Source organism: Mus musculus, chromosome 12, assembly GCF_000001635.26.
Source record: "Mus musculus strain C57BL/6J chromosome 12, GRCm38.p6 C57BL/6J".
Taxonomy (NCBI): domain Eukaryota; kingdom Metazoa; phylum Chordata; class Mammalia; order Rodentia; family Muridae; genus Mus; species Mus musculus.
The window spans coordinates 8,569,299-8,595,228 of NC_000078.6; the positions used below are offsets into that span (position 1 = coordinate 8,569,299).

A 25,930-nucleotide genomic window follows, 5' to 3' on the forward strand; every position below is an offset into this window, starting at 1 on the left:
GAGAAAAGCTACTAAAATGTTTCTATTCTGCTAAAAGAATATAGCAATAAAATAGCTACTAATTGCTATATCCCTAGATCAGTGCATCACTCAGCCCTCACAAGAGAAGCTTCCTCTTGCAGTAGATAGGAACTAACACAGAGACCCACAACTAGACAAAGCACAGAGAGTGAAAGACTTTGGAGAATTCCTTCCTAAATGAGATGTCTTCATCAAACCACTCCACTCAAGGCTATAAGGAAGAGGAGGCAGAAAGACTATAGGAACCAGAAGTGATGGAGGATTCCAAGGATATTGTGTCTTACAGACACAATGGGATTGATGTACACATAAACTCAAAGAAACTGTGACAGTAGGCATAAGACCTTCACTGGTCTAAGCCAGATGAAGTTCAAACACTAGGAAGGGGAATTAGACACTGGGTCCCTCTTCTAACCATGAAACTTATTTGAAATTGATACCTGCCAAAGAAGAGAAAATTGATTACTGGCTATATCAACCACACTCCATGGCAGGGCCCTTGCTCAGAAGTTATTGGCCAACAAAGAAGGAACGTGTGTGTGTGTGTGTGTGTGTGTGTGTGTGTGTGTGTGTGTGCTTTTTGTATTGTTTTGTTTTGTTTTTTTGTCTTATTGGCTTTTGCTTGTTTTTTATTTTTATTTTTGTGGATTTTTTTTAAAGATAGAGAGATGGAGTTAGATAAAGAGATGTGGATTGTGATAGAGATAAAGAGAGAGAGAATACAGAATTGGGTGGATAGATCAGGAGGGAAGATCTGGGAGGAGTTGGAGGAGGGAAAAAACATTCTCAAAATATTCTGTATGAAAAAAATATTCAAAGTGACTAAAGATCTTCCAAAACTCTCAAAAGACATGCAAAGGTTTATTTCTACCGTAAGTCATGTTGAGGCTTGGCTTCCTATGTAATGGCACTGAGAGGTAAGGTCTAGTGAAATATATTTGGATGAGGGGCTAGAGAGCTCATGAATAAATTAGTGGCTTTGAAAGCAGGTCACAGAATTTAGTCTCCATTTCTTTTACACACTTCCACAAATCTCCCATTTTCTATCACGAGCTGAAGCACCATGACACCTTTCCCTTTCCTAGAAACTAAGATGCTAGCAACTAATCTTGGACTTCTAGCTTTCAGACCATGAGCAAAATAAATTTATTTTTACCCAGGCTCAATTGTTTTGTTATAGTATCAACAGTAAATGGACCAGGAAGACCTTAAGCTACATAGTCAAGAAACTCTATAAAGCCTAAACAGGATACATGCAAAGAAATCACATCAGACACCTGATAGCAGAAGTGATGAAAATCATGAAAAAAACAGATTCTTGGTTTGTTTGGTTTGGTTTGGTTTGGTTTGGTTTGGTTTGGTTTGGTTTGATTTGGTTTGTTTAGGGTGTAGTATGTGTGAGTTTGAGGCAGGGTCAGAGGGATGTGTTTTCTGGGGGTAAAAGTTGGGTTGTGCTTTCATAACCAGTGCTTTTATACACTAGCCATCTTACTAACGGAATAATCAAGAAACATTGTGTAATCTTAGTGAAATCAGTGAGATTCATGTTAATTTGAATTTCCTAACCTCATGTCTTCTCCCAAATTTCAGTAGCCTTAAAGACCAACCGTCTTACCATCAAAGTGAAAGACAGAAACCTGAGAGCCATGGACAGTACGAGTCCAGAGCTTTGCCAAGCCACCAAACCTGCTGTCATTGTCTGACCTGCTTTGGCAATTTCCTATGGACCTCACTGGATTGGTCTGTCTATCTATCTATCTATCTATCTATCTATCTATCTATCTATCTATTTTTTCTTTCTTTTCTCACTTTTCTTTGCTTATTGTGATCATTTTGCCCACAATGAATTTGTCAAAAGGTTAAACAAAAATAGTTGCTTAGCAACGCCAGCAACAGCAACAAGAAACACTGCAAACAAGAACCATCAAGCCAAAACGGTTCCTAAGAAACCCTTGATCTTGGGCCCCTTTAATTCCAGCACATGGGAGGCAGAGGCAGGTGGGACTCTGAGTTCAAAGCCATCATGGTCTATAGAGTGACTCACTGGATAAGAGTACATAGAGAAACCCCATCTAAAAAAGCCAAAACAAACAAAACCCGGAGAATTAGGGGCAGGGATGAGAACAGTGTGATAGCAGAAAGGTAGTATCAGTAAAGCATCATAGTGCACACAGCAGGATGATCACAGTGCACACAGTGAGATGTGCAGAAGGAGGAGGGCAAGGGGATATAAGGGGTGCTGGAGGAAATAATGGCAGCAGATTTCCCAAAAATGGTGAAAACCATTAATGAGACATCTAAGAAACACAATGAAGTCCAAGCAAAATGGAGACAGCTACAGGCAGACATAAGGACTAGTGAAGCCAGGGGTGGGGGTGAGGGTGGTGGGGTGACTCATCACACACAGAGGAACCTCAAAGTTATGTATTGCTAATTTCTCAATGGAAACCATGAAAACCAGAAATCATGAGGTGAGGCATTCAAAGCACTAAAACGATAAGCCCAAGCACAAGTTCACTGCAGGCAGACCCCCTTTAAAATGAATTCTCAGAGTGTCCTTTAGGTGGAAATAAAAGAACACAAAAAAACAGTTGTAACCTCCCCCCAACCCCCGCCTCAGCCTGAAACCTGGTTGCTCAGGTTTCACTGTTAGCAAGAAGAGAGCATCAGGGTGGAACCTGCCGCCTTATCGTTCTGCCACTCCCACTGCTGCTGCCTGCCGCCTAGCTGTTCCGGAGCCAAACACGTGGTCACCTGAAACTGGACTCCAGGATGATTTGGTGGGAATGGGCCCCTCCCCCTTCTTCATAACCCAGTGCACTGAATAGTAAAATTGAGCTTTGATCAGAATGTGGTTGTCTTAGCTCCGTTCTTTCTCTTGTCCGTCCAGTTCCTTTTCTTTCAGCTCGAGTCTGCCATCTCAGCCATACCCTGTTCCTCAAGAGCCGCTGGATGGCACACAACAGTTTGGCACCTGAACAGGGACCTGAAGAATGGCAGAAGGACGCTGAGAGAACGCTGTCCATGTGGAGCTCCATGGGAAAAGCAAATGGTCTTCGTATGGGGCACCAGAGCAACAAACAGGTACATGCTAGCGCTAGCTTAAAACTTCATTTTTTAAAGTGTAGCTGAGGGTGTGGTAGGATACGAACTAAGCTTGAGTCGGCGCTTAACCCAACACTGGTTCTGCTTTGGTCAGCAGCGTATTAATCGGAACTAGAAACTGGAATCAGGCAGTTGTCCCCAGATTTCAGGAGCTGTTTCAGGCGAGAGAAGGTAGGGTTTGAAGTTAAAATTAGGCTTCAGAAGTTGACTAATGAGCTTCAGGAGCTAAAAAGGATGTCAGAAGCGGGGAAGAGTAACTCTTCAGAAGTTCACCAGGTGCCACTAGAAAGAGCTGTGAGTCAGGCTCGTGGGAGAGGACAGAATACATCTGATATGCTAGCCTTTCCTGTGGTCGAGGTAGTTGATCAGCAAGATACTAGGGTCAGACATTACCAGACTTTGGATTTCAAGTTGATAAAGGAGTTAAAAAACGGCTGTTGTGCAATATGACCCTTCAGCCCCATTCACTCAAGCATTACTGGATACGGTCGTGGAGTCGCACTTAACCCCCCTAGATTGGAAGACTCTTTGTAAGGCTACCCTGTCAGGAGGAGATTTTTTGCTTTGAGATTCTGAATGGCGAGACGCCAGTAAAACAAAAAAACAAAACAAAACAAAAAAAAACCTGCCGCTTTAAATGCTCAGGCTGGTAATTTAGACTGGGATTGCAGCATGCTTTTAAGAGAGGGTCCATATGAGAGACAGACAAATCAAATGGATTTTCCCATTACAGTATATACACAGCTCGTGGCAGCTGCGCGCCGTGCTTGGGGACTGTTACCAGTTAAAGGATATTGGTGGAAGTTTAGCTAGCATTTGGCAGAGTTCTGGTGAGCCTTACCAAAACTGTGGACAGGCTTTTGATTTCAGCTAGTAGAATCCTTAAAAAGTCGGACACGGGAAGTCCTTTCGTTATACAATTGGCTTATGAGAATGCTAACGCAATGTGCCCAGCTGCGATTCAACCGCATAAGGGACAGACAGATTTGGCAGGATATGTCCGTCTTTGCGCAGACATCGGGCCATCTTGCGCAATTTCGCAGGGGACCCACGTACAAACAATGTTCTCACGGAAACAAGGAAATAATGCATGTTTTTAAATATAAAAGTTTAGATCATTTTAAAAGTAATTGTCCTAAGAACAAAGGTGCTGAGAATGGGCAAACAGGCCGTGCCCCAAAAATTTGTCCCCGGTGCAAAAGGCGCCACCACTAGGCCAGGGAGTGCAAGTCTAAACCAGGCATTCTAAGCCGCCCAGTGCTGGGAAACAAAAAAAGGGATCAGCCCCAGACCCTGACTTACTCAAAGAAAACAGCTTATAGGGCTATAAATCTGCTGCCCAGCCAAAAAGATCAGTTTTTGAGCTTGTCAGGTCAAACCCAGGAAATACAAGACTGGACCTCTATTCCACCATCCATAGTATTAACCCCAGAAATGAGAGTCCAAACTCTGCCTACCGGAGTCTTTGGACAGCTACCTGTAGAAACCTGTGGCTTTCCTTTAGGATGAAGCAGTTCTATTGTAAAAGGCCTGCAGATATATCCAGGTGTTATAAATAATAATTATGAGGGAAAAATTAAAATCATAGCTGCTTCCCCTCATGGTGTTATAACTGTACCTGCTAATCAGAGAATTGTTCAACTTACTTTAATCCCTTTACATCAGTCACCCTATAGATTCTTTTAAAATGAGAGAGGACAAAGTAGCTTTGACTCCTCTGATGTGAATTGGGTTCAATCTATTACTAATCAGAGACCTAACCTTAAATTTACATTTGATGGAAGAAGCTTTGAAGGATTAATAGATACTGGGGCCGATGTAATGATTATAAGAGGTCAGGACTGGCCCTCAAACTGGTCCTTGACTGATTCCTTAACTCACCTTCAAGGAATTGGGTACGCTAGTAACCCAAAACGTAGTTCCAAATTGCTAACCTGGAGAGATGGGGATGGAAAAATCAGGAAAAATCCTGCCGTATGTTGTGTTAAATTTGCCTGTAACTCTGTGGGGAAGAGATCTGTTGTCACAGATGGGCATTATAATGTACAGTTCTAAGGAGATGGTGACTAAGCAGACATTCAGACAGGGACCTCTGCCTGGTCATAGACTAAAAAAGAAGAGACTAGGAATTAAGACTTTTGAGGATCCTAAACCTTACTCTAACACAAGAGGTTTAAAGTATTTTCAGTAGCAGCCACTATCTTGCCTGCATCCAACGCCGAAAAAATCCAATGGCTTAATGATATTCCAGTGTGGGTAGATCAGTGGTCTTTACCTAAAGAAAAAATAGAAGCCGCTTCTTCGCTAGTGCAAGAGCAGTTGAAAGCCAGACATTTGGTGGAGTCTTATTCTCCTTGAAATACACCAATTTTCATTATCAAGAAGAAATCGGATAAATAGAAACTGTTACAAGATTTTTAAAATGTTAATGAGATTATGGTACCTATGAGATCTTTACAACCGGGGCTTCCCTCCCCAATAGCCATTCCTAAGGCATATTATAAAATTGTGATAAATCTAAAAGATTGTTTCTTTACCATCCCTTAGCATCCAAAGGATTGTGAAAGATTTGCTTTTAGTGTTCCTTCTGTAAATTTTAAGAAACCTATGAAGAGATATCAATGGACAGTTCTCCCGCAGGGGATGGCTAATAGTCCCACCTTATGCCAGAGATTTGTGGCACAGGCCATTCAGCCTGTGAGACAACAACGGCCAAAGATTTACATAATTCATTTCATAGACGATGTTTTAATGGCAGAAAAAGACCCCCAAGATTTGCTTTTGTGTTATAAAGACTTACAAAAAGCCTTAGCTGAAAAAGGGTTGCAAATAGCTTCTGAAAAGATACAAACTCAGGACCCTTATAATTATTTGGGTTTTAGACTCACTGAGCAAGCTGTTTTTCCCCCAGAAGATAGTTATTCGTAGAGATAACTTAAGAACCTTGAATGATTTTCAAAAATTGTTAGGTGATATTAATTGGCTTCGCCCCTATTTAAAGCTTACTACAGGGGAGTTGAAACCTTTATTTGATATTCTTAAAGGGAGTTCTGATCCTACTTCCCCTAGATCCCTAACCTCAGAAAGATTGCTGGCCTTACAGCTAGTGGAAAAAGCTATTGAAGAACAATTTGTCACTTATATAGATTACTCCTTGCCGTTGCATCTGTTAATTTTTAATACGACTCATGTGCCTATGAGACTGCTATGGCAAAAATTCCCTATCATGTGGATACATTCGAGGATTTCTCCTAAACATAATATCTTGCCATATCACAAAGCAGTGGCCCAGATGATTATCACTAGAAGAAAACAGGCATTAACTTATTTCGGCAAAGAGCCAGATATTATTGTTCAGCCTTACAGCATCAGTCAGGACACTTGGCTGAAACAGCATAATACAGATTGGTTGCTTGCCCAAATAGGGTTTAATGGAACTATAGACAGCCACTAACCCCAAGAGAGGTTGATAAAATTTTTAAATGTACATGAGGTGATATTTCCTAAAATTACTTCCTTACAGCCTTTGTATAATGCTCTATTGATTTTTACTGATGGCTCCTCTAAAGGGCAAGCTGGATATCTTATTAATAATCACCAAGTTATCATAGAGACTCCTGGCCTTTTGGCTCAGTTAGCCGAATTAACAGCAGTACTGAAGGTCTTTCAGTCTGTGCATGAGGCTTTTAATATCTTTACTGATAGTTTAGATGTTGCACAATCAGTACCCTTATTAGAGACCTGTGGTACGTTTAACTTTAATACGCCGTCAGGATCCTTATTTTCAAAATTGCAAAACATCATTCTTGCCCGGAAAAATCCGTTTTATATTGGCCACATACGATCTCACTCTGGTCTTCCTGGACCTTTAGCTGAAGGCAATGATTGCATTGACAGAGCTCTAATAGGAGAAGCCTTAATTTCAGGTCCTGTTGCTTTGGCCAAACGTGATCATGGAAAGTTTCATCTCTCTAGCCATACCTTAAGGCTCTGACATAAGATCACTAAGGAGCAAGCAAGAATGATTGTAAAACAATGTCCTAAATGTATTACATTATCTCCAGTGCCACATTTAGGAGTCAATCCTAGAGGTCTTGAAGGAAGATGGAATATTGTAACTTGTTTAGGAGCCCACGGCCCCGGCCTGGGACTGAGAACAAAGCAGAACAGCCCCCAGGCATGCCAGGGCAGGGCTGTTGTTAAGGCATTCCTAAGAACATCTTGGCTGTAAAGATGAAAAGGTATTCAAGGACAAATAGGGCTACATTATCTGGGTCGACACCATCTGGCCGGAACCCCCCCCCCTCAATCCGAGGACAAGCAGGGCTATCTTGTCTGAGTCAGCACCACCCAGCCGGAACCTCCCCTCTGTCTATTACCCCTTGGTGCCGGGTAAAGCCATACATCAATTGGTTACTGGTTGTTATGTGAACAAAGATAAGCCCCCAGCCCACAGGAACAAAGCCCTGATGCCCCTTTTTGCTGACCTGTAATCTTTCTGTTAAAGAACCAATCTCGTGCCTTTGTCAAAATTCCTTGTACTCCTAGCCCTTTGCTTCTTTATTTTTTTTTATTAGGTATTTAGCTCATTTACATTTCCAATGCTATAACAAAAGTCCCCCATACCCACCCACCCCCACTCCCCTACCCGCCCACTCCCCCTTTTTGGCCCTGGCGTTCCCCTGTTCTGGGGCATATAAAGTTTGCGTGTCCAATGGGCCTCTCTTTCCGGTGATGGCCGACTAGGCGATCTTTTGATATATATGCAGCTAGAGTCAAGAGCTCCAGGGTACTGGTTAGTTCATAATGTTGATCCACCTATAGGGTTGCAGATCCCTTTAGCTCCTTGGGTACTTTCTCTAGCTCCTCCATTGGGAGCCCTGTGATCCATCCATTAGCTGACTGTGAGCATCCACTTCTGTGTTTGCTAGGCCCCGGCATAGTCTCACAAGAGACAGCTACATCTGGGTCCTTTCGATAAAATCTTGCTAGTGTATGCAATGGTGTCAGCGTTTGGATGCTGATTATGGGGTGGATCCCTGGATATGGCAGTCTCTACATGGTCCATCCTTTCATCTCAGCTCCAAACTTTGTCTCTGTAACTCCTTCCAAGGGTGTTTTGTTCCCTCTTCTAAGGAGGGGCATAGTGTCCATACTTCAGTCTTCATTTTTCTTGAGTTTCATGTGTTTAGGAAATTGAATCTTATATCTTGGGTATCCTAGGTTTTGGGCTAATATCCACTTATCAGTGAGTACATATTGTGTGAGTTCCTTTATGAATGTGTTACCTCACTCAGGATGATGCCCTCCAGGTCCATCCATTTGGCTAGGAATTTCATAAATTCATTCTTTTTAATAGCTGAGTAGTACTCCATTGTGTAGATGTACCACATTTTCTGTATCCATTCCTCTGTTGAGGGGCATCTGGGTTCTTTCCAGCTTCTGGCTATTATAAATAAGGCTGCTATGAACATAGTGGAGCATGTGTCCTTCTTACCAGTTGGGGTATCTTCTGGATATATGCCCAGGAGAGGTATTACTGGATCCTCCGGTAGTACTATGTCCAATTTTCTGAGGAACTGCCAGACGGATTTCCAGAGTGGTTGTACAAGCCTGCAATCCCACCAACAATGGAGGAGTGTTCCTCTTTCTCCACATCCTCCCCAGCAACTGCTGTCACCTGAATTTTTGATCTTAGCCATTCTGACTGGTGTGAGGTGGAATCTCAGGGTTGTTTTGATTTGCATTTCCCTGATGATTAAGGATGTTGAACATTTTTTCAGGTGCTTCTCTGCCATTCGGTATTCCTCAGGTGAGAATTCTTTGTTCAGTTCTGAGCCCCATTTTTAAATGGGGTTATTTGATTTTCTGAAGTCCACCTTCTTGAGTTCTTTATATATGTTGGATATTAGTCCCCTATCTGATTTAGGATAGGTAAAGATCCTTTCCCAATCTGTTGGTGGTCTTTTTGTCTTATTGACCATGTCTTTTGCCTTGCAGAAACTTTGGAGTTTCATTAGGTCCCATTTGTCAATTCTTGATCTTACAGCACAAGCCATTGCTGTTCTGTTCAGGAATTTTTCCCCTGTGCCCATATCTTCAAGGCTTTTCCCCACTTTCTCCTCTATAAGTTTCAGTGTCTCTGGTTTTATGTGAAGTTCTTTGATCCATTTAGATTTGACCTTAGTACAAGGAGATAAGTATGGATCGATTCGCATTCTTCTACATGATAACAACCAGTTGTGCCAGCACCAATTGTTGAAAATGCTGTCTTTCTTCCACTGGATGGTTTTAGCTCCCTTGTCGAAGATCAAGTGACCATAGGTGTGTGGGTTCATTTCTGGGTCTTCAATTCTATTCCATTGGTCTACTTGTCTGTCTCTATACCAGTACCATGCAGTTTTTACCACAATTGCTCTGTAGTAAAGCTTTAGGTCAGGCATGGTGATTCCACCAGAGGTTCTTTTATCCTTGAGAAGACTTTTTGCTATCCTAGGTTTTTTGTTATTCCAGATGAATTTGCAAATTGCTCCTTCTAATTCGTTGAAGAATTGAGTTGGAATTTTGATGGGGATTGCATTGAATCTGTAGATTGCTTTTGGTAAGATAGCCATTTTTACAATGTTGATCCTGCCAATCCATGAGCATGGGAGATCTTTCCATCTTCTGAGATCTTCTTTAATTTCTTTCTTCAGAGACTTGAAGTTTTTATCATACAGATCTTTCACTTCCTTAGTTAGAGTCACGCCGAGATATTTTATATTATTTGTGACTATTGAGAAGGGTGTTGTTTCCCTAATTTCTTTCTCAGCCTGTTTATTCTTTGTGTAGAGAAAGGCCATTGACTTGTTTGAGTTAATTTTATATCCAGCTACTTCACCGAAGCTGTTTATCAGGTTTAGGAGTTCTCTGGTGGAATTTTTAGGGTCAGTTATATATACTATCATATCATCTGCAAAAAGTGATATTTTGACTTCCTCCTTTCCAATTTGTATCCCCTTGATCTCCTTTTGTTGTCGAATTGCTCTGGCTAATACTTCAAGTACTATGTTGAAAAGGTAGGGAGAAAGTGGGCAGCCTTGTCTAGTCCCTGATTTTAGTGGGATTGCTTCCAGCTTCTCTCCATTTACTTTGATGTTGGCTACTGGTTTGCTGTAGATTGCTTTTATCATGTTTAGGTATGGGCCTTGAATTCCTGATCTTTCCAGAACTTTTATCATGAATGGGTGTTGGATCTTGTCAAATGCTTTTTCTGCATCTAACGAGATGATCATGTGGTTTTTGTCTTTGAGTTTGTTTATATAATGGATTACATTGATGGATTTTCGTATATTAAACCATCCCTGCATCCCTGGAATAAAACCTACTTGGTCAGGATGGATGATTGCTTTAATGTGTTCTTGGATTCGGTTAGCGAGAATTTTATTGAGGATTTTTGCATCAATATTCATAAGAGAAACTGGTCTGAAGTTCTCTATCTTTGTTGGATCTTTCTGTGGTTTAGGTATCAGAGTAATAGTGGCTTCATAAAATGAGTTGGGTAGAGTACCTTCTACTTCTATCTTGTGAAAAAGTTTGTGCAGAACTGGAATTAGATCTTCTTTGAAGGTCTGATAGAACTCTGCACTAAACCCGTCTGGTCCTGGGCTTTTTTTGGCTGGGAGACTATTTATAACTGCTTCTATTTCTTTAGGGGATATGGGACTGTTTAGAAGGTCAACTTGATCCTGATTCAACTTTGGTACCTGGTATCTGTCCAGAAATTTGTCCATTTCGTCCAGGTTTTCCAGTTTTGTTGAGTATAGCCTTTTGTAGAAGGATCTGATGGTGTTTTGGATTTCTTCAGGATCTGTTGTTATGTCTCCCTTTTCAGTTCTGATTTTGTTAATTAGCATTTTGTCCCTGTGCCCTCTAGTGAGTCTAGCTAAGGGTTTATCTATCTTGTTGATTTTCTCAAAGAACCAACTCCTCGTTTGGTTAATTCTTTGAATAGTTCTTCTTGTTTCCACTTGGTTGATTTCACCCCTGAGTTTGATTATTTCCTGCCGTCTACTCCTCTTGGGTGAATTTGCTTCCTTTTTTTCTAGAGCTTTTAGATGTGTTGTCAAGCTGCTAGTATGTGCTCTCTCCCGTTTCTTCTTGGAGGCACTCAGAGCTATGAGTTTCCCTCTTAGAAATGCTTTCATTGTGTCCCAAAGGTTTGGGTGCGTTGTGGCTTCATTTTCATTAAACTCTAAAAAGTCTTTAATTTCTTTCTTTATTCCTTCCTTGACCAAGGTATCATTGAGAAGAGTGTTGTTCAGTTTCCACGTGAGTGCTGGCTTTCTGTTATTTTTTTTGTTATTGAAGATCAGCCTTAGTGCATGGTGATCTGATAGGATACATGGGACAATTTCAATATTTTTGAATCTGTTGAGGCCTGTTTTGTGACCTATTATGTGGTCAATTTTGGAGAAGGTACCATGAGGTGCTGAGAAGAAGGTATATCCTTTTGTTTTAGGATAAAATGTTCTGTAGATATCTGTCAGATCCATTTGTTTCATCACTTCTGTTAGTTTCAGTGTGTCCCTGTTTAGTTTCTGTTTCCATGATCTGTCCATTGGTGAAAGTGGTGTGTTGAAGTCTCCCACTATTATTGTGTGAGGTGCAATGTGTGCTTTGAGCTTTACTAAAGTTTCTTTAATGAATGTGGCTGCCCTTGTATTTGGAGCATAGATATTCAGAATTGAAAGTTCCTCTTGGAGGATTTTACCTTTGATGAGAACGAAGTGCCCCTCCTTGTCTTTTTTGATGATTTTGGGTTGGAAGTCAATCTTATCAGATATTAGGATGGCTACTCCAGCTTGTTTCTTCATACCATTTGTTTGGAAAATTGTTTTCCAGCCTTTCATTCTGAGGTAGTGTCTATCTTTTTCTCTGAGATGTGTCTCCTGTAAACAGCAAAATGTTGGGTCTTGTTTGTGTAGCCAGTTTGTTAGTCTATGTCTTTTTATTGGGGAGTTGAGACCATTGATGTTAAGAGATATTAAGGAAAAGTAATTGTTGCTTCCTGTTATTTTTGTTGTTAAAGTTGGCATTCTGTTCTTGTGGCTGTCTTCTTTTAGGTTTGTTGAGGGATTACCTTCTTGTTTTTTCTAGGGCATTGTTCCCGTTCTTGTATTGGTTTTTTTCTGTTATTAACCTTTGAAGGGCTGGATTCGTGGAGAGATAATGTGTGAATTTGGTTTTGTCGTGGAATACTTTGGTTTCTCCATCTATGGTAATTGAGAGTTTGGCTGGGTATAGTAGCCTGGGGTGGAATTTGTGTTCTCTTAGTGTCTGTATAACATCTGTCCAGGCTCTTCTGGCTTTCATAGTCTCTGGTGAAAAATCTGGTGTAATTCTGATAGGCTTGCCTTTGTATGTTACTTGACCTTTTTCCCTTACTGCTTTTAGTATTCTATCTTTATTTAGTGCATTTGTTGTTCTGATTATTATGTGTCGGGAGGAATTTCTTTTCTGGTCCAGTCTATTTGGAGTTCTGTAGGCTTCTTGTATGTTCATGGGTATCTCTTTCTTTATATTTGGGAAGTTTTCTTCAATAATTTTGTTGAAGATGTTTGCTGGTCCTTTGAATTGAAAATCTTCATTCTCATCCACTCCTATTATCCGTCGGTTTGGTCTTCTCATTGTGTCCTGGATTTCCTGGATATTTTGAGTTAGGATCTTTTTGCCTTTTCCATTTTCTTTGATTGTTGTGCCGATGTTCTCTATGGAATCTTCTGTACCTGAGATTCTCTCTTCCATCTCTTGTATTCTGTTGCTGATGCTCAAATCTATGGTTCCAGATTTCTTTCCTAGGGTTTCTATCTCCAGTGTTGCCTCACTTTGAGTTTTCTTTATTGTGTCTACTTCCCTTTTTAGGTCTAGTATGGTTTTGTTCATTTCCATCACCTGTTTGTATGTTTTTTCCTCTTTTTCTGTAAGGACTTCTACCTGTTTGATTGTGTTTTCCTGTTTTTCTTTAAGGAGTTGTAACTCTTTAGCAGTATTCTCCTGTATTTCTTTAAGTGATTTATTAAAGTCCTTGTTGATGTCCTCTACCATCATCATGAGATATGCTTTTAAATCTAGGTCTAGGTTTTCAGGTGTGTTGGGGTGCCCTGGACTGGGCGAAGTGGGAGTGCTGGGTTCTGATGATGGTGAGTGGTCTTGGTTCCTGTTAGTAGGATTCCTACGTTTACCTTTCGCCATCTGGTAATCTCTGGGGTTAGTAGTTATAGTTGACTCTGTTTAGAGATTGTTCTTCTGGTGATTCTGTTACCGTCTCTCCGCAGACCTGGGAGACAGATTCTCTCCTCTGAGTTTCAGTGCTCAGAGCACTCTCTGCTGGCAAGCTCTCTTACAGGGAAGGTGCGTAGATATCTTGTTTTTGGACTGAAGAATAGAAAATTACTGGCCTCTTGTGAAAACATGAATTTTTTACCTCGGAGCCCACCCCCTCCCATCTAGAGATTGTTCCCAGAACACTCCTAAACTTTTCACCCCAAAACTCCTCACCCTAAAGTTCGAACCCTCCCAACTAAAAACTGTTCCAAGAACATTTTTGAGATAAAGGCCTCCTAGAACAACCTCAAAATGAACCAGGTACTCCTTAGTTACGTAGGTTCCTTGATAGGACATGACTCCTTAGTTACATAGATTCCTTTGGCAGAACTCCCTAGTGATGTAAACTTGTACTTTCCCTGCCCAGTTCTCCCCCTTTGAGTTTTACTATATAAGCCTGTAAAAAATTTTTGCTGACCGTCGAGACTCCTCTACCCTGTGCAAAGGTGTATGAGTTTCGACCCCAGAGCTCTGTGTGCTTTCTGTTGCTGCTTTATTTCGACCCCAGAGCTCTGGTCTGTGTGCTTTCATGTTGTTGCTACTTTATTAAATCTTACCTTCTACATTTTATGTATGGTCTCAGTGTCTTCTTGGGTACGCGGCTGTCCCGGGACTTAAGTGTCTGAGGGAGGGTCTCCCTTCGGGGGTCTTTCATTTGGTGCATTGGCCGGGAACTCGAGGGTCTTTCATTTGGTGCATTGGCCGGGAAACAGCGCGACCACCCAGAGGTCCTAGACCCACTTAGAGGTAAGATTCTTTGTTCTGTTTTGGTCTGATGTCTGTGTTCTGATGTCTGTGTTCTGTTTCTAAGTCTGGTGCGATCGCAGTTTCAGTTTTGCGGACGCTCAGTGAGACCGCGCTCCGAGAGGGAGTGCGGGGTGGATAAGGATAGACGTGTCCAGGTGTCCACCGTCCGTTCACCCTGGGAGACGTCCCAGGAGGAACAGGGGAGGATCAGGGACGCCTGGTGGACCCCTTTGAAGGCCAAGAGACCATTTGGGGTTGCGAGATCGTGGGTTAGAGTCCCACCTCGTGCCCAGTTGCGAGATCGTGGATTCGAGTCCCACCTCGTGTTTTGTTGCGAGATCGTGGGTTTGAGTCCCACCTCGCACCTTGTTGCGAGACCGTGGGTTCGAGTCCCACCTCGCGTCTGGTCACGGGATCGTGGGTTCGAGTCCCACCTCGTGCAGAGGGTCTCAATCGGCCGGCCTTGGAGAGGCCATCTGATTCTTCTGGTTTCTTTTTTGTCTTAGTCTCGTGTCCGCTCTTGTTGTGACTACTGTTTTTCTAAAAATGGGACAATCTGTGTTCACTCCCCTTTCTCTGACTCTGGAGCATTGGAAGGAGGTGCGGGTCAGAGCCCACAACCAGTCGGTGGAGGTCAGAAAGGGTCAGTGGCAGACCTTTTGCGCCTCCGAGTGGCCAACGTTTGGAGTAGGCTGGCCACCTAAGGGTGCTTTTGACTTGTCACTAATCGCCGCCGTCAGGCAAATTGTTTTTCAGGAGGAAGGGAGTCGATGTGGAATCCGACCCCGTCAGGAAATAGCGTTTGGCTTGGCTGGTTGTACAAGTCCAGGCGTGGACGAGTGTGCTTAGAGATACTGGTGTCTTCTTTTTCTCTGTTGCTATCTTGTTTTTGTTTGTGGTTTTTGTCATGAGACACAGACACTGTACGTCAGAGGTAAAGTGAGATCCCTCCCTGTCTGTATGTCTGTGTGTCTGTGTGTCTTGTTCACTTGTGTGTCCTCCATTGGACCACCTTCTGATTCTGTTTTGTTTTTGGTTTGTCTGGTTTCAGGTCTGGTCTTGGTCCCAAGGAGTTGACTGATTATCTTGGTTTGGTTTTAGGCCGGTCTCAGGTTCTGGGGCCTTCCCATGGAGACAGGTCCATTTGGGTTGGTCATAGTGACAGTAAGCTTCTCTGAAAATCGCATGTAAGATGCCCTGTATTGGTCTTGCTTGTGTTTGTCATTTCTGTGGTACTGTGATTCTATAGTGGTTGCCTGAAAAACGGTTTCTGTGTGTGTCTTTTTTGTCTCTTTGTGTTCGGACTTGGACTGATGACTGACGACTGTTTTTAAGTTATGCCTTCTGAAATAAGCCTAAAAATCCTGTCAGATCCCTATGCTGACCACTTCCTTTCAGATCAACAGCTGCCCTGCCTCCCACTCCAACTCCAGAGAGCAGCCAGCGGGTCACAGTGGTCCCGCCCATGGACCTGGAGCCTAGGGAAAAATGAGCTCGGAAATCCGGAGCAAATGAGGAGTGGTCCCTGAGAAGTCAGTGGCCCTGGATGTTGTGGCTGCTGAAGAAAAAAAGAAGAGGAGGCTGTTCGAGTAACCGGCCAAGAGCGCTGCAGGTTCCCAGGCAGCTTCTCATTCCCCTGTCCCTCCCATCCCGTCTCTTGTTAACAGAAAAACTGCTTTCACTTTAAGATAAGTGCCGGTTGCAGCCAGCTGTGAGAGCTGCACTCCCGTCTCTGCTCTAAAGTTCCCTCTTCTCAGAAGGTGGCACCACCCTGAGTTGCTGGCAGTGAGTCTGTTCCAAGTTCCAGTGAGGGAGGCATCCACCCACTTGGGGCTTCTGTCCAAGGTAAGGAGCACCTGTGAGTCTAACTGCCAGGCTCTGATGGGGGTCTCGTCTCTGTGGGACTAGAAAGTCCCAACAATCTGACCAAGGTAATAAGAGTCAGACAAGAAAAAGAGTTAAAGAAACATGAGGCTGACAAAGACAGAAACCAGAGTCAGAATCAGAGCTGTGCTGTGAGACAAAAAAATAAGAAAAATGAAATGTTGGCCACAAAAGTCAGGAAAATTAAAAAACTTAGATAGTACCTGGCAACAAAAGAAAGCTTTTGGCTGAAGATCAATGTGTTTAAGAGATAACAAAAGGGGTGCTAATACAGAAGCTGAGTCCTTAAAAGAGTCCGGTGGCCTACCTGTTGAAGCAGCTAGAAAAAGAGACTGTGTTTCATATTCCTCCACCGACCAGTGCAAAACAAGCTAAAAAGTTCCTGGGCACTGCGGGCTTTTACAGATTGTAGATTCCAGGTTTTGCTGAGTTAAAGAGATAAACAGCCCTTCGTATATAAAAAAGAGAACAATCTTACATGGCCTTGGATGCTCTTAAGACTGCCCTGATGTTATCCCCAGCTATGGGACTCCTAGATGTGACTGAGAACAAAGGTATTGCTAAAAGAAGTTCTTACTCAGAGATTGGGACCCTGGAAAAGACCTGTGGCATACTTATAAAAAATTAGACCTGGTGGCTGTAGGATGGCCTGCTTGTCTGCACATAGTGGCTTCTGGTCAAGGACGCAGATAAATTGACTCTGAGACAAAACTTGGCACATGTCCTAGAAAGTGTGGTTCAGCCCCCATGATCGATGGCTGACTAACGCTCTTAAAAGCATTATCCAACTGTTCCCCTGACCGATGGACACATTGTCAGAGCTTTGACTGAACGAGTGACCTTCGCTCCCCCTGCTATCCTCGATCTCACTACTGCCTGAGACTTCACCTACTCATCATTGTGCTGACATTCTGGCAGAAGGAACTCATACTCGAAATGATCTGAAGGATCAGATCAGCCTTGGCCTGAGAGTTCGAGCTGGTACACGGATGGCAGTAGCCTCGAGGTTAAGGGTAAGCGGAAGGCGGGGACAGCAGTGCAGTGGTGGACAGAAAGCAAGTGATCTAGGCCAGCAGCCTCCCTAAAGGGACTTCAGCCCAGAAAGCTAAACTTGTGGCTTTAATACAAGCTCTATATATACAGACAAAGAGAGCTGTTGACATCTGCAGAGAAAGACCTAAGATGCTGTGGCTAAAAGAAATCAGATGGCAAATCTAACCGCCCAGGCATCCTAAAGAGCAATGATCCTGACAGTCTGAAGACTATCAAGTTATAGACAAATTAAGACTGGTAAAAAAAACCCTGTATAAAATAGTAAAAACTGAAGAAAGAAAACTAGTCCTCTCATGAAAAGACAGACCTGACATCTACTGAAAAATAGACTTTACTGGAAAAAATATGTGTATGAATACCTTCTAGTTTTTGTGAACGTTCTCAAGATGGATAAAAGCGTTTCCTTGTAAAACTGAGACTGCTCAGATAGTCATCAAGAAGATTATTAAAAATTTTCCAAGGTTCGGAGTGCCAAAAGCAATAGTGTCAGATAATGGTCCTGCCTTTGTTGCCCAGGTAAGTCAGGGTGTGGCCAAGTATTTAGAGGTCAAATAAAAATTGTATTATGTGTACAGACCTCAGAACTCAGGACAGATAAAAATAATGAATAAAACTCTAAACAGACCTTGACAAAATTAATCCTAGAGACTGGCACAGACTTACTTGGTGCCCCTTCCCCTTGCCCTATTGAAAACTGAGAATACTCCCTCTTGATTCAGTTTTACTCTTTTTGAGATCCTTTATGGGGCTCCAGTGCCCATCACTGTCTTAAATGATGTGTTTATAATAATGATCTATATGTTAAGTTAAAAGGCTTGCAGGTGGTGCAGAAAGAAGTCTGGTCACAACTGGCTACAGTGAACGAGCCAGGTACCCCAAGGACAACTCACCAGTTCCAGCCAGAGATCTGATCTACGTACACCTGCGTCATGCTGAGACCCTCAAGCCTCACTAAAAGGGTCCCTGCCTAGTTCTGTTTACTAATCTGCCTTATTCTGTTTCTGTTCCCATGTTAAAGATAGAGTAAATGCAGTATTCTCCACATAGAGATATAGATTTCTGAAATTCTAAGATTAGAATTACTTACAAGAAGAAGTGGGGAATGAAGAATAGAAAATTACTGGCCTCTTGTGAAAACATGAATTTTTTACCTCGGAGCCCACCCCCTCCCATCTAGAGATTGTTCCCAGAACACTCCTAAACTTTTCACCCCAAAACTCCTCACCCTAAAGTTCGAACCCTCCCAACTAAAAACTGTTCCAAGAACATTTTTGAGATAAAGGCCTCCTAGAACAACCTCAAAATGAACCAGGTACTCCTTAGTTACGTAGGTTCCTTGATAGGACATGACTCCTTAGTTACATAGATTCCTTTGGCAGAACTCCCTAGTGATGTAAACTTGTACTTTCCCTGCCCAGTTCTCCCCCTTTGAGTTTTACTATATAAGCCTGTAAAAAATTTTTGCTGACCGTCGAGACTCCTCTACCCTGTGCAAAGGTGTATGAGTTTCGACCCCAGAGCTCTGTGTGCTTTCTGTTGCTGCTTTATTTCGACCCCAGAGCTCTGGTCTGTGTGCTTTCATGTTGTTGCTACTTTATTAAATCTTACCTTCTACATTTTATGTATGGTCTCAGTGTCTTCTTGGGTACGCGGCTGTCCCGGGACTTAAGTGTCTGAGGGAGGGTCTCCCTTCGGGGGTCTTTCATTTGGTGCATTGGCCGGGAACTCGAGGGTCTTTCAGGACCTCCTCCTGGTCGAAGAAGAAGGCCCAAAACAGGGCCTTTCTCAGAAGCTGTGTTGCTTTGGCAGTTCCCAGAAGCTGTCAGCTTCTGTGGTGCAGACTCTCACCTGTGCAGACTAAATTCCTAAGCTCCAGGGAGTCCTGGAACCAAGATGGCGACCGCTGCTCCTGAGGCTGAGGTCGCCTCCCGAGCCAGGCGGACACCTGTCCTCTGGTCCGGACGGTGGCCGGCTGTCTGCAGCCTGCAAAGGGTACTGCCTCAGCGGCTCTGTGCTTCCGCCTGTCCCAGAAGCTGTCCGGTTCTCTGGCGCACCCTCTAACCTGTTCAGACTAATTTCCTAGGTCCCACAGAGTCCCGGAACCCAGATGGCGACCGCTGCTGCTGAGGCTGAGGCCGCCTCCCAAGCCAGGCGGACACCTGTCCTCTGGTCCGGACGGTGGCCGGCTGTCTGCGGCCCGCCAAGGGTGCTGCCTCAGCAGCTCTCCCTTTGCTTCTTTAAAAACCCCTAGCTTCTGAGCCCCGGAGTCGACTCCCCTGCCTCCTGCGAGAAGTACGTGTCGGCCCGGAGCTCTGCCAATAAAGCCTCGTGTGTCTTGCAACAAGAGAGGATTCTTGTGTTCATGGGTGCTTCCTGTCCCTGGACTAGAGTGGGGGTCCCCATATTTGGGGTCCAACAGTCTTATGCCTAATCATATTTGGCAAATGGATATAACTCATTATGCGGAATTTGGAAAATTAAAATATATACATGTTTGTATTGATACTTGTTCAGGATTTCTTTTTGCTTCTCTGCATACAGGAGAAGCTTCTAAAAATGTAATTGATCATTGCCTCAAGCCTTTAAGGCCATGGGATTGTCTAAACTTATTAAGACAGATAATGGGCCATCCTATTCTAGTAAAATTTTTATTTCATTCTGTAAAGAATTCGGTATCAAACATAAAACTGGAATTCCTTATAACCTCATGGGACAAGGAATAGTTGAACGTGCTCATTGCACCTCAAAGAATTGTCAAAACAGGGGCAGTTATATCCCCCAAAGTCACCAAAGGCACATCTTGCCTTTGCCTTATTTGTTCTAAATTTTTTGCAAACTGATATTAAAGGTCAGTCTGCAGCGGATCGCCACTGGCATCCAGTTACTTCTAGTTCTTATGCATCGGTAAAATGGAAGGACCCACTAACTAAGGAATGGAAGGGTCCAGATCCGGTTCTAATCTGGGGAAGGGGCTCGGTCTGTGTTTTTTCACGAGAAGAAGATGGAGCGTGATGGCTGCCCGAGAGATTAATTCGTCATCTGGACACAGATCCTGAATCTTCTTGTAAGTATCACTCTGAGGGCTAAAAATTCCTCTTTTACCTAAAAATCATTTGGGAACACAGGCTCCCAAAAAAGCTGTGGTTTTCTTGCAACTCTCAGAGCCAGCTCCCCCACAAGGAGGCTGGAGACTGAGCTTGAGCCTTGCTAATTTGCAACTGAATAAAGTACCTGGACTTCCCCAAAAGAAGTTTTGCATTTTTACTTTCTCATTGTCTGGGTCTTGTTTTTCAAGCAGGTCAATCAACGCCCTTCAGCCTGACTACAGGGTGCGTGCATCCCACCCCCAAGAGTGTGCAGGTGGCAGCTACTAATTTTCATTCTAAAGGCATTCCAGCACGTATTGTGGCTTCTGGTCTGATTTGGGATTAAGGTTTGCTATCAGGGCTAGAAAGGCAAAAATTTATTAAAGTTGGGGAGGGGGGGTGGCCATGAAAAGAGAGTCGGTGAAGCACCTGTCTTAGGCCTTTGTGCACCCATGTCCAGCACCTCAGTAACTAGGCCTTTTCAGGTCCTAGGTGGGCAAGGGCCCTGTTTTAGGCTAATGCAGGTTGCAACCACTCCCAGCATCACATCTTATTCCAATGACTTAATCAGGCCACTGGTAGTCATGATGAGTGCCCAGGCAGTGGACCCACAATAATTCTGTCATTGGGTCACCTTGCAGCCAATAGGCGGCGTGCATCTGGCTCGTGGCACCACAAGATCCCATCATTGGTAACTCCACAGCTTATGGCCCTCAGCCACTATAAGATCTGGAGGTCACCCCCTCCATCATTGTTGTTTCCACAGCTTATGGAACCAAGAAGGCTCTGTTTCTGCAGCAAGGGTGGAAAACTGAAGGCCAACGGCTACCCTCTCTGCATCGTTGGAAGAGAGGTCTTTGGCTGAGTCTTGGATGTCTAGTCAATGGTAGTGGACTGCAACTGTTTTGTTTAAGGCAGAATCAATCTGTGACTTAATAAAGCTGCTTATTTGATTGAAGGTCCAAGGGCTAAAGGAGACAAAGAGGAGTAGTCCCAACACAGGTCCCAAGAAGGGGAGGAGAAAAGGCAAAGCCCCATTCCAAAAACTCCACATGGGGCTATCAAAAAGCTTTTTATGTCTCTCCTCTAACTTCTCTTGGTGTTTTCTAATTCTCTCTCTAACTATGCCTTATTTTTCTTGCAGGACCAGGCAAATACCCCCCTTATCTGCAGTCAAAAGATCAAGCCCTCTTCTGTTTTGGAGAACAACTTCGGCAAGGGAGTCTACCTGATCCTGAATATCTTTTTTTTTTTTCCTTCGAGACAGGGTTTCTCTGTGTAGCTCTGGCTGTCCTGGAACTCACTCTGTAGACCAGGCTGACCTCAAACTCAGAAATCCACCTGCCTCTGCCTCCCAAGTGCTGGGATTAAAGGTGTGCGCCACCACGCCCGGCCCTGAATATCTTTTATAGACTCATATATCATATTAACATCAGAGATCAACTGTAAGGAAAGCTTCTTGTATGAGTCTATGGCTACCCCTAACCCTGCAGTTCTGGATGCAAGAGTGCTAGTTATGCAGAGCCCTACCAGTAGGGAAATGAATTGGAGTGCCCTTTTATGTCGAGGGACAAAAGTATCAAAGCTAGGAAGGGGAACGGGTTCATCACCAGGGAGAATATCAATATCGGGGATGAGCAGGGCAGGGGCGCAGAGTCCCATCCAATTTATGGGCAGGAAGGGATAAGCCATATTATCTCCACAAACGAAAACTTTGCGGGGGGGCGGGGGAAGGAGACAAGCAGCCTGGGAGGAATTAACTATAGTAGAGCAATAGGTAAAGAAGGCAATACCAAGATCAACATCGAAGGAATTATTTTGCGTAGGGCTCCAAAAACAAAGAGAGGTATTAAACTCAGTAGGCTGAACCTTTAAAGGTTTTGTAAAACTGCAATTATGTAAGGTGGGGGAAGGTGGATCAGAGGTGTTGAGCAATGGAAAGGCCAAAGGCCACATCACCCTTAAGCCCAAACATAACCAGCAATCCTCAGTGAGTGTAGGATTGGTGGAATTCAGTACTTTGTGAGTAGCTTCAATAATATCCATGGTCTGTGGGTCCAACTCTACCTCTTTTGGCACTATCTTGGCAAGGGGTTGTATTCTAGCTTGGGGAACAAATTCTCTACCTGATGTTGAATGGTCAACTGAACCCTTTCTTCTCTAACCATGTCTGTTGGGCCTCTGCCATCTGAGACATGAATAGGAGCACCACAGGGCCAGCAGGCTTGTTCACCCATGGGGGCTAGGCAGGAGGTGCCTGCATATTTATTGAGGTCCAATTCCCCCCACCCCTAAGGAGCCTGTGGAGTATTTATAGGGAATGGCAGTAAAATACTTGAGGCCATTATGAAAGCAGGTTGTGACCTGCTTCTAACAACCAGAATGCATTTGGGAAACAAAATTACATTTGGCAGGGCAGGTGCCATTGGGTCCCACAGGGATGGGCTTTGGTTTATCTCTGCAGACCCACCATCCCTGTGCCCCACTTGTAAGTGAAGCACTCCACTGTAGAGTAGCGATCTGGTTGCCACAGTCCACCATAAATGAGGATCCACCAGAGAGTGTCAAGGGCCCATTATGATTGCCCCTACATGACTGGCAGGGCTTGCCATAAATGCCAGTCAGAAAAATCAGTCTATCTGTGGGTTGGTCGAATCCAGCTCTGACCACAGCCAGGGAAGCCAAGGTGAATGTAAAGATCCAAATCACCATCTGGAAGAGAGAAAAGGGGGGGGGGCTTTCTCAGGGCTTTTCTTCCCTGGATGAGTTATATGGTTTTATTAGGCGCTCTGGGAGCCATCTAGCATTTTGAGCTCCTGAATCATAAATGCAAGCATGTCCTTTGCCCCATATAAGGACCAGATCTGGACCCTGCCATTCGTTGGACAAGGGATCTCTCCACATGGCTTGTGCATAATTGTTGGCAGTTGAAGGGTATCAAAGGCGATCTGCCACAGACTTGCCTACAGTGTCATATGTAAGAAAATTTAAGACAAATAGTGCATGATTCAAGAGGGTCTTGAAGTTGCCAGATTGGGGATATAGAATTCCTCCCCCAGACTGCAATTTAAAGAGCATATTTTTAAGGGTTTGATGAGTCCTTTCTACAATGCCTTGGCCTTGGGGGTTATAGGGAATGCCAGTAATATGTTTGATGCCCATTTGAGCACAAACCTGTTTAAAGCAGGAACTAGCATATCCCAGGCCATTACATGTCTTGAGGCTCTCGGGTTGTGGAGAGAACATGACTGACAACATGTTTAGTGACCTCCCCCATCTGTAAAGATGCACAGATGAAACCACGAAAAGTATCAACAGAGACATGGATATATTTTAACTTTCCGAAGGGGGCATAGTGGGTGACATCCATCTGCCACAACTCACCAGAAATTAGCCCGTGGGGGTTGACTCCCACATGTGGCTCAGGTAAAAGGGTCAGGCAGCCCTTACACTGCCGAACAATTTGTTGTGCCTGTTCTCGGGTGATGGAAAATTTAAGTCTCAAGGTATGGGCATTAAGATGATGTAAATCATGGGCCTGTTGAGCCACAGTGAGAGGACTGGTAGACAAGGCAGATGCCACTACCTGGATAGCCTGATCAACTATGTCGTTGCCTTCAGACAGCGGCCCAGGTAGGCCAGAATGAGCACGAATATGGCCGACAAAAAAAGGAAAATTGCGGGCAAGGATAAGTTTTTGAAGTTTAGCAAACAACGGGGAAGCATTGGTTGAGGGGCGAATATATGGAACAGTTCCTAGAAGAGGAACTGAGGTGGCCACATAAGCGCTATCTGTATACAAGTTAAAAGGGGTTTCAGGCAAGAGTTCAAACACCCTAACAATAGCTGCCAGTTCAACAAGCTGAGCCAAGGAAGTCTGTCATAAAACATGAGACCTCTCCACCAATGCTGAAGGCAGCCATACCTGAGGAGGATCCGTCAGTAAAGGCTACCACAGCCCCAGCAATCAGGTCTGGCTTTGTTCTCTTTGGGAAAACCACAGGTGTCCTATGTAGGAATTGAACTAGTTTATCAGCGGGATAATGGTTATCGATCACACCTTGGAAGGAGGTGCAATTAACTGCCCAGTCATCATTATTTCGAATTAGTCACTGAACCTGGGAGGCATCATAGGGGAGAACAATAATATCAGGATCTTTGGCAAAAAAGCCTAAGGGCAGCTTCTCTGCCAAGATGCAGAATATGGGCAACCAGCTGAGGATATGTGGCTAGCACCCTAGAGGGAGAAGCCGGCAAATGGACCCAAAACAGAGGTTTAAGTTGCCACAGAAGACCAGTGGGAGAAAAGGGAGTAGGGAAAACAAGGAACTGGAAGGGAAGATCTGGGGAGAAATATCCAATGTTTTGTTCATTGGTGGCCTGTTCTACCTTGGCCAATGATATTTGTGCCTCATGGGTCAGAGTATGTGGGGAGGATGGATCTGAGTCCCCTCGCAAAATGTCGAACAAAGGTTTTAACTCCCCTGTTGTAAGTTTCAAATAAGGGCGGAGCCAGTTAATATCTCCTGACAGACGTTGAAAATCATTGAGAGTCTGTAAGGAATCTCGTCTTAACTGAACTCCTGGGAGAGAACCTTATTAGGGAACAATTCAAAGCCCAAGAATAAATGAGGGGTGAATCTGAACTTTCTCAGGAGAGATCTGGAATCCCCAACTCTGGAGGGCATTAAGTTTTTGGCCAGCACAATAAAGTTGGCCCTCATCGGGGCCCACAAGAAGAATGTCATCTGTATAATGTATAATATATAAGTCAGGGTAAGACATCCTGAAAGGGTCAATTGTTTGAACCACATACTTTTGGCAAAGGGTGGGACTATTGGCCATGCCTTGAGGGAGAACCCTCCACTGAAAATGGGGGGGGGGGGGCGACACAATTGACTATGGGGAGGCTAAATGCAAAGCGTTTGCGATCTTCAGGGTGAAGAGGAATGGAAAAGAAGCAATCTTTTAAGTCAATGACTAATTTGACATGTCCCCTGGGAATAGCCACTGGAGAGAGAAGCCCAGGATGAAAAGCCTCCATGGGGACCATGGTCTTATTGACCACTCTAAGATCTTGTAACAGTCACCATTTGCCACTTCGCTTTCATATGATGAATACTGGGGTATTCCAAGGTGATGTGGAAGGCTCGATATGCCCAGCAGCCAACTGTTCCTGCACCAACTGTATGGCCGCTGACAGCTTTTCAGTGGGGAGGGACCATTGGTCAATCCAGACAGGGGAGTCATCTTTCCATGTAATCTTGTCTGCCTGGCATGCAGGGGGAGCAGTGGTCCTTAGGAAAAATGGGTATTATAGCCTAAACCTGCACAATCCACCTTGGGGGTGGCCTCTATTGGTGTAGGCCTCCCTTGGCTGTTTTTATCTAGTCCCTGTCCAGGGAGATAGCCCTGGGAAAGCATTTGTTGAGCAATAACTGCGTTGGGACTGCACATAAAGACTTTCATTTGAGAGAGAATATCTCTTCCCAAAGGTTAACAGGTAGGCCAGGAACAACGAAGGACTGAATGGAGCCAGAATTTCCCTCATTGTCTTCCCCAGTCAGCAGCTTTGAGCTCTGGAGAGTATTTTTTGATTGTCCAATTGCCTGCAAGTGGGTTAAAGAGGCTTGCAACGGCCAGGCGGTGGGCCAGGCACTCTGTGAGAT

The 25,930-nt window shown here is 43.9% G+C and overlaps 1 protein-coding gene and 1 long non-coding RNA gene across 4 annotated transcripts in view; one reads left to right on the top strand and one right to left on the bottom strand.

Moving 5' to 3' along the window:
- The window catches only part of 5033421B08Rik, a 76,905-nt gene extending 58,136 nt beyond the window's left edge, over positions 1-18,769 (top strand). For 2 of the 3 annotated variants that reach the window (XR_872470.2, XR_001780546.2), the window contains 2 exons: positions 2,912-3,105; positions 15,637-15,676. This is a non-coding gene — a long non-coding RNA (RIKEN cDNA 5033421B08 gene). Of the gene's footprint in view, positions 1-2,911; positions 3,106-15,636 lie in introns of all 3 variants that reach the window. The other variant, XR_872469.3, reaches the window with a different exon arrangement.
- Positions 1-25,930, bottom strand: part of Slc7a15 (solute carrier family 7 (cationic amino acid transporter, y+ system), member 15) — a 70,586-nt gene that overhangs the window by 40,818 nt on the left and 3,838 nt on the right. The gene's annotated exons all lie outside the window — the stretch shown is intronic.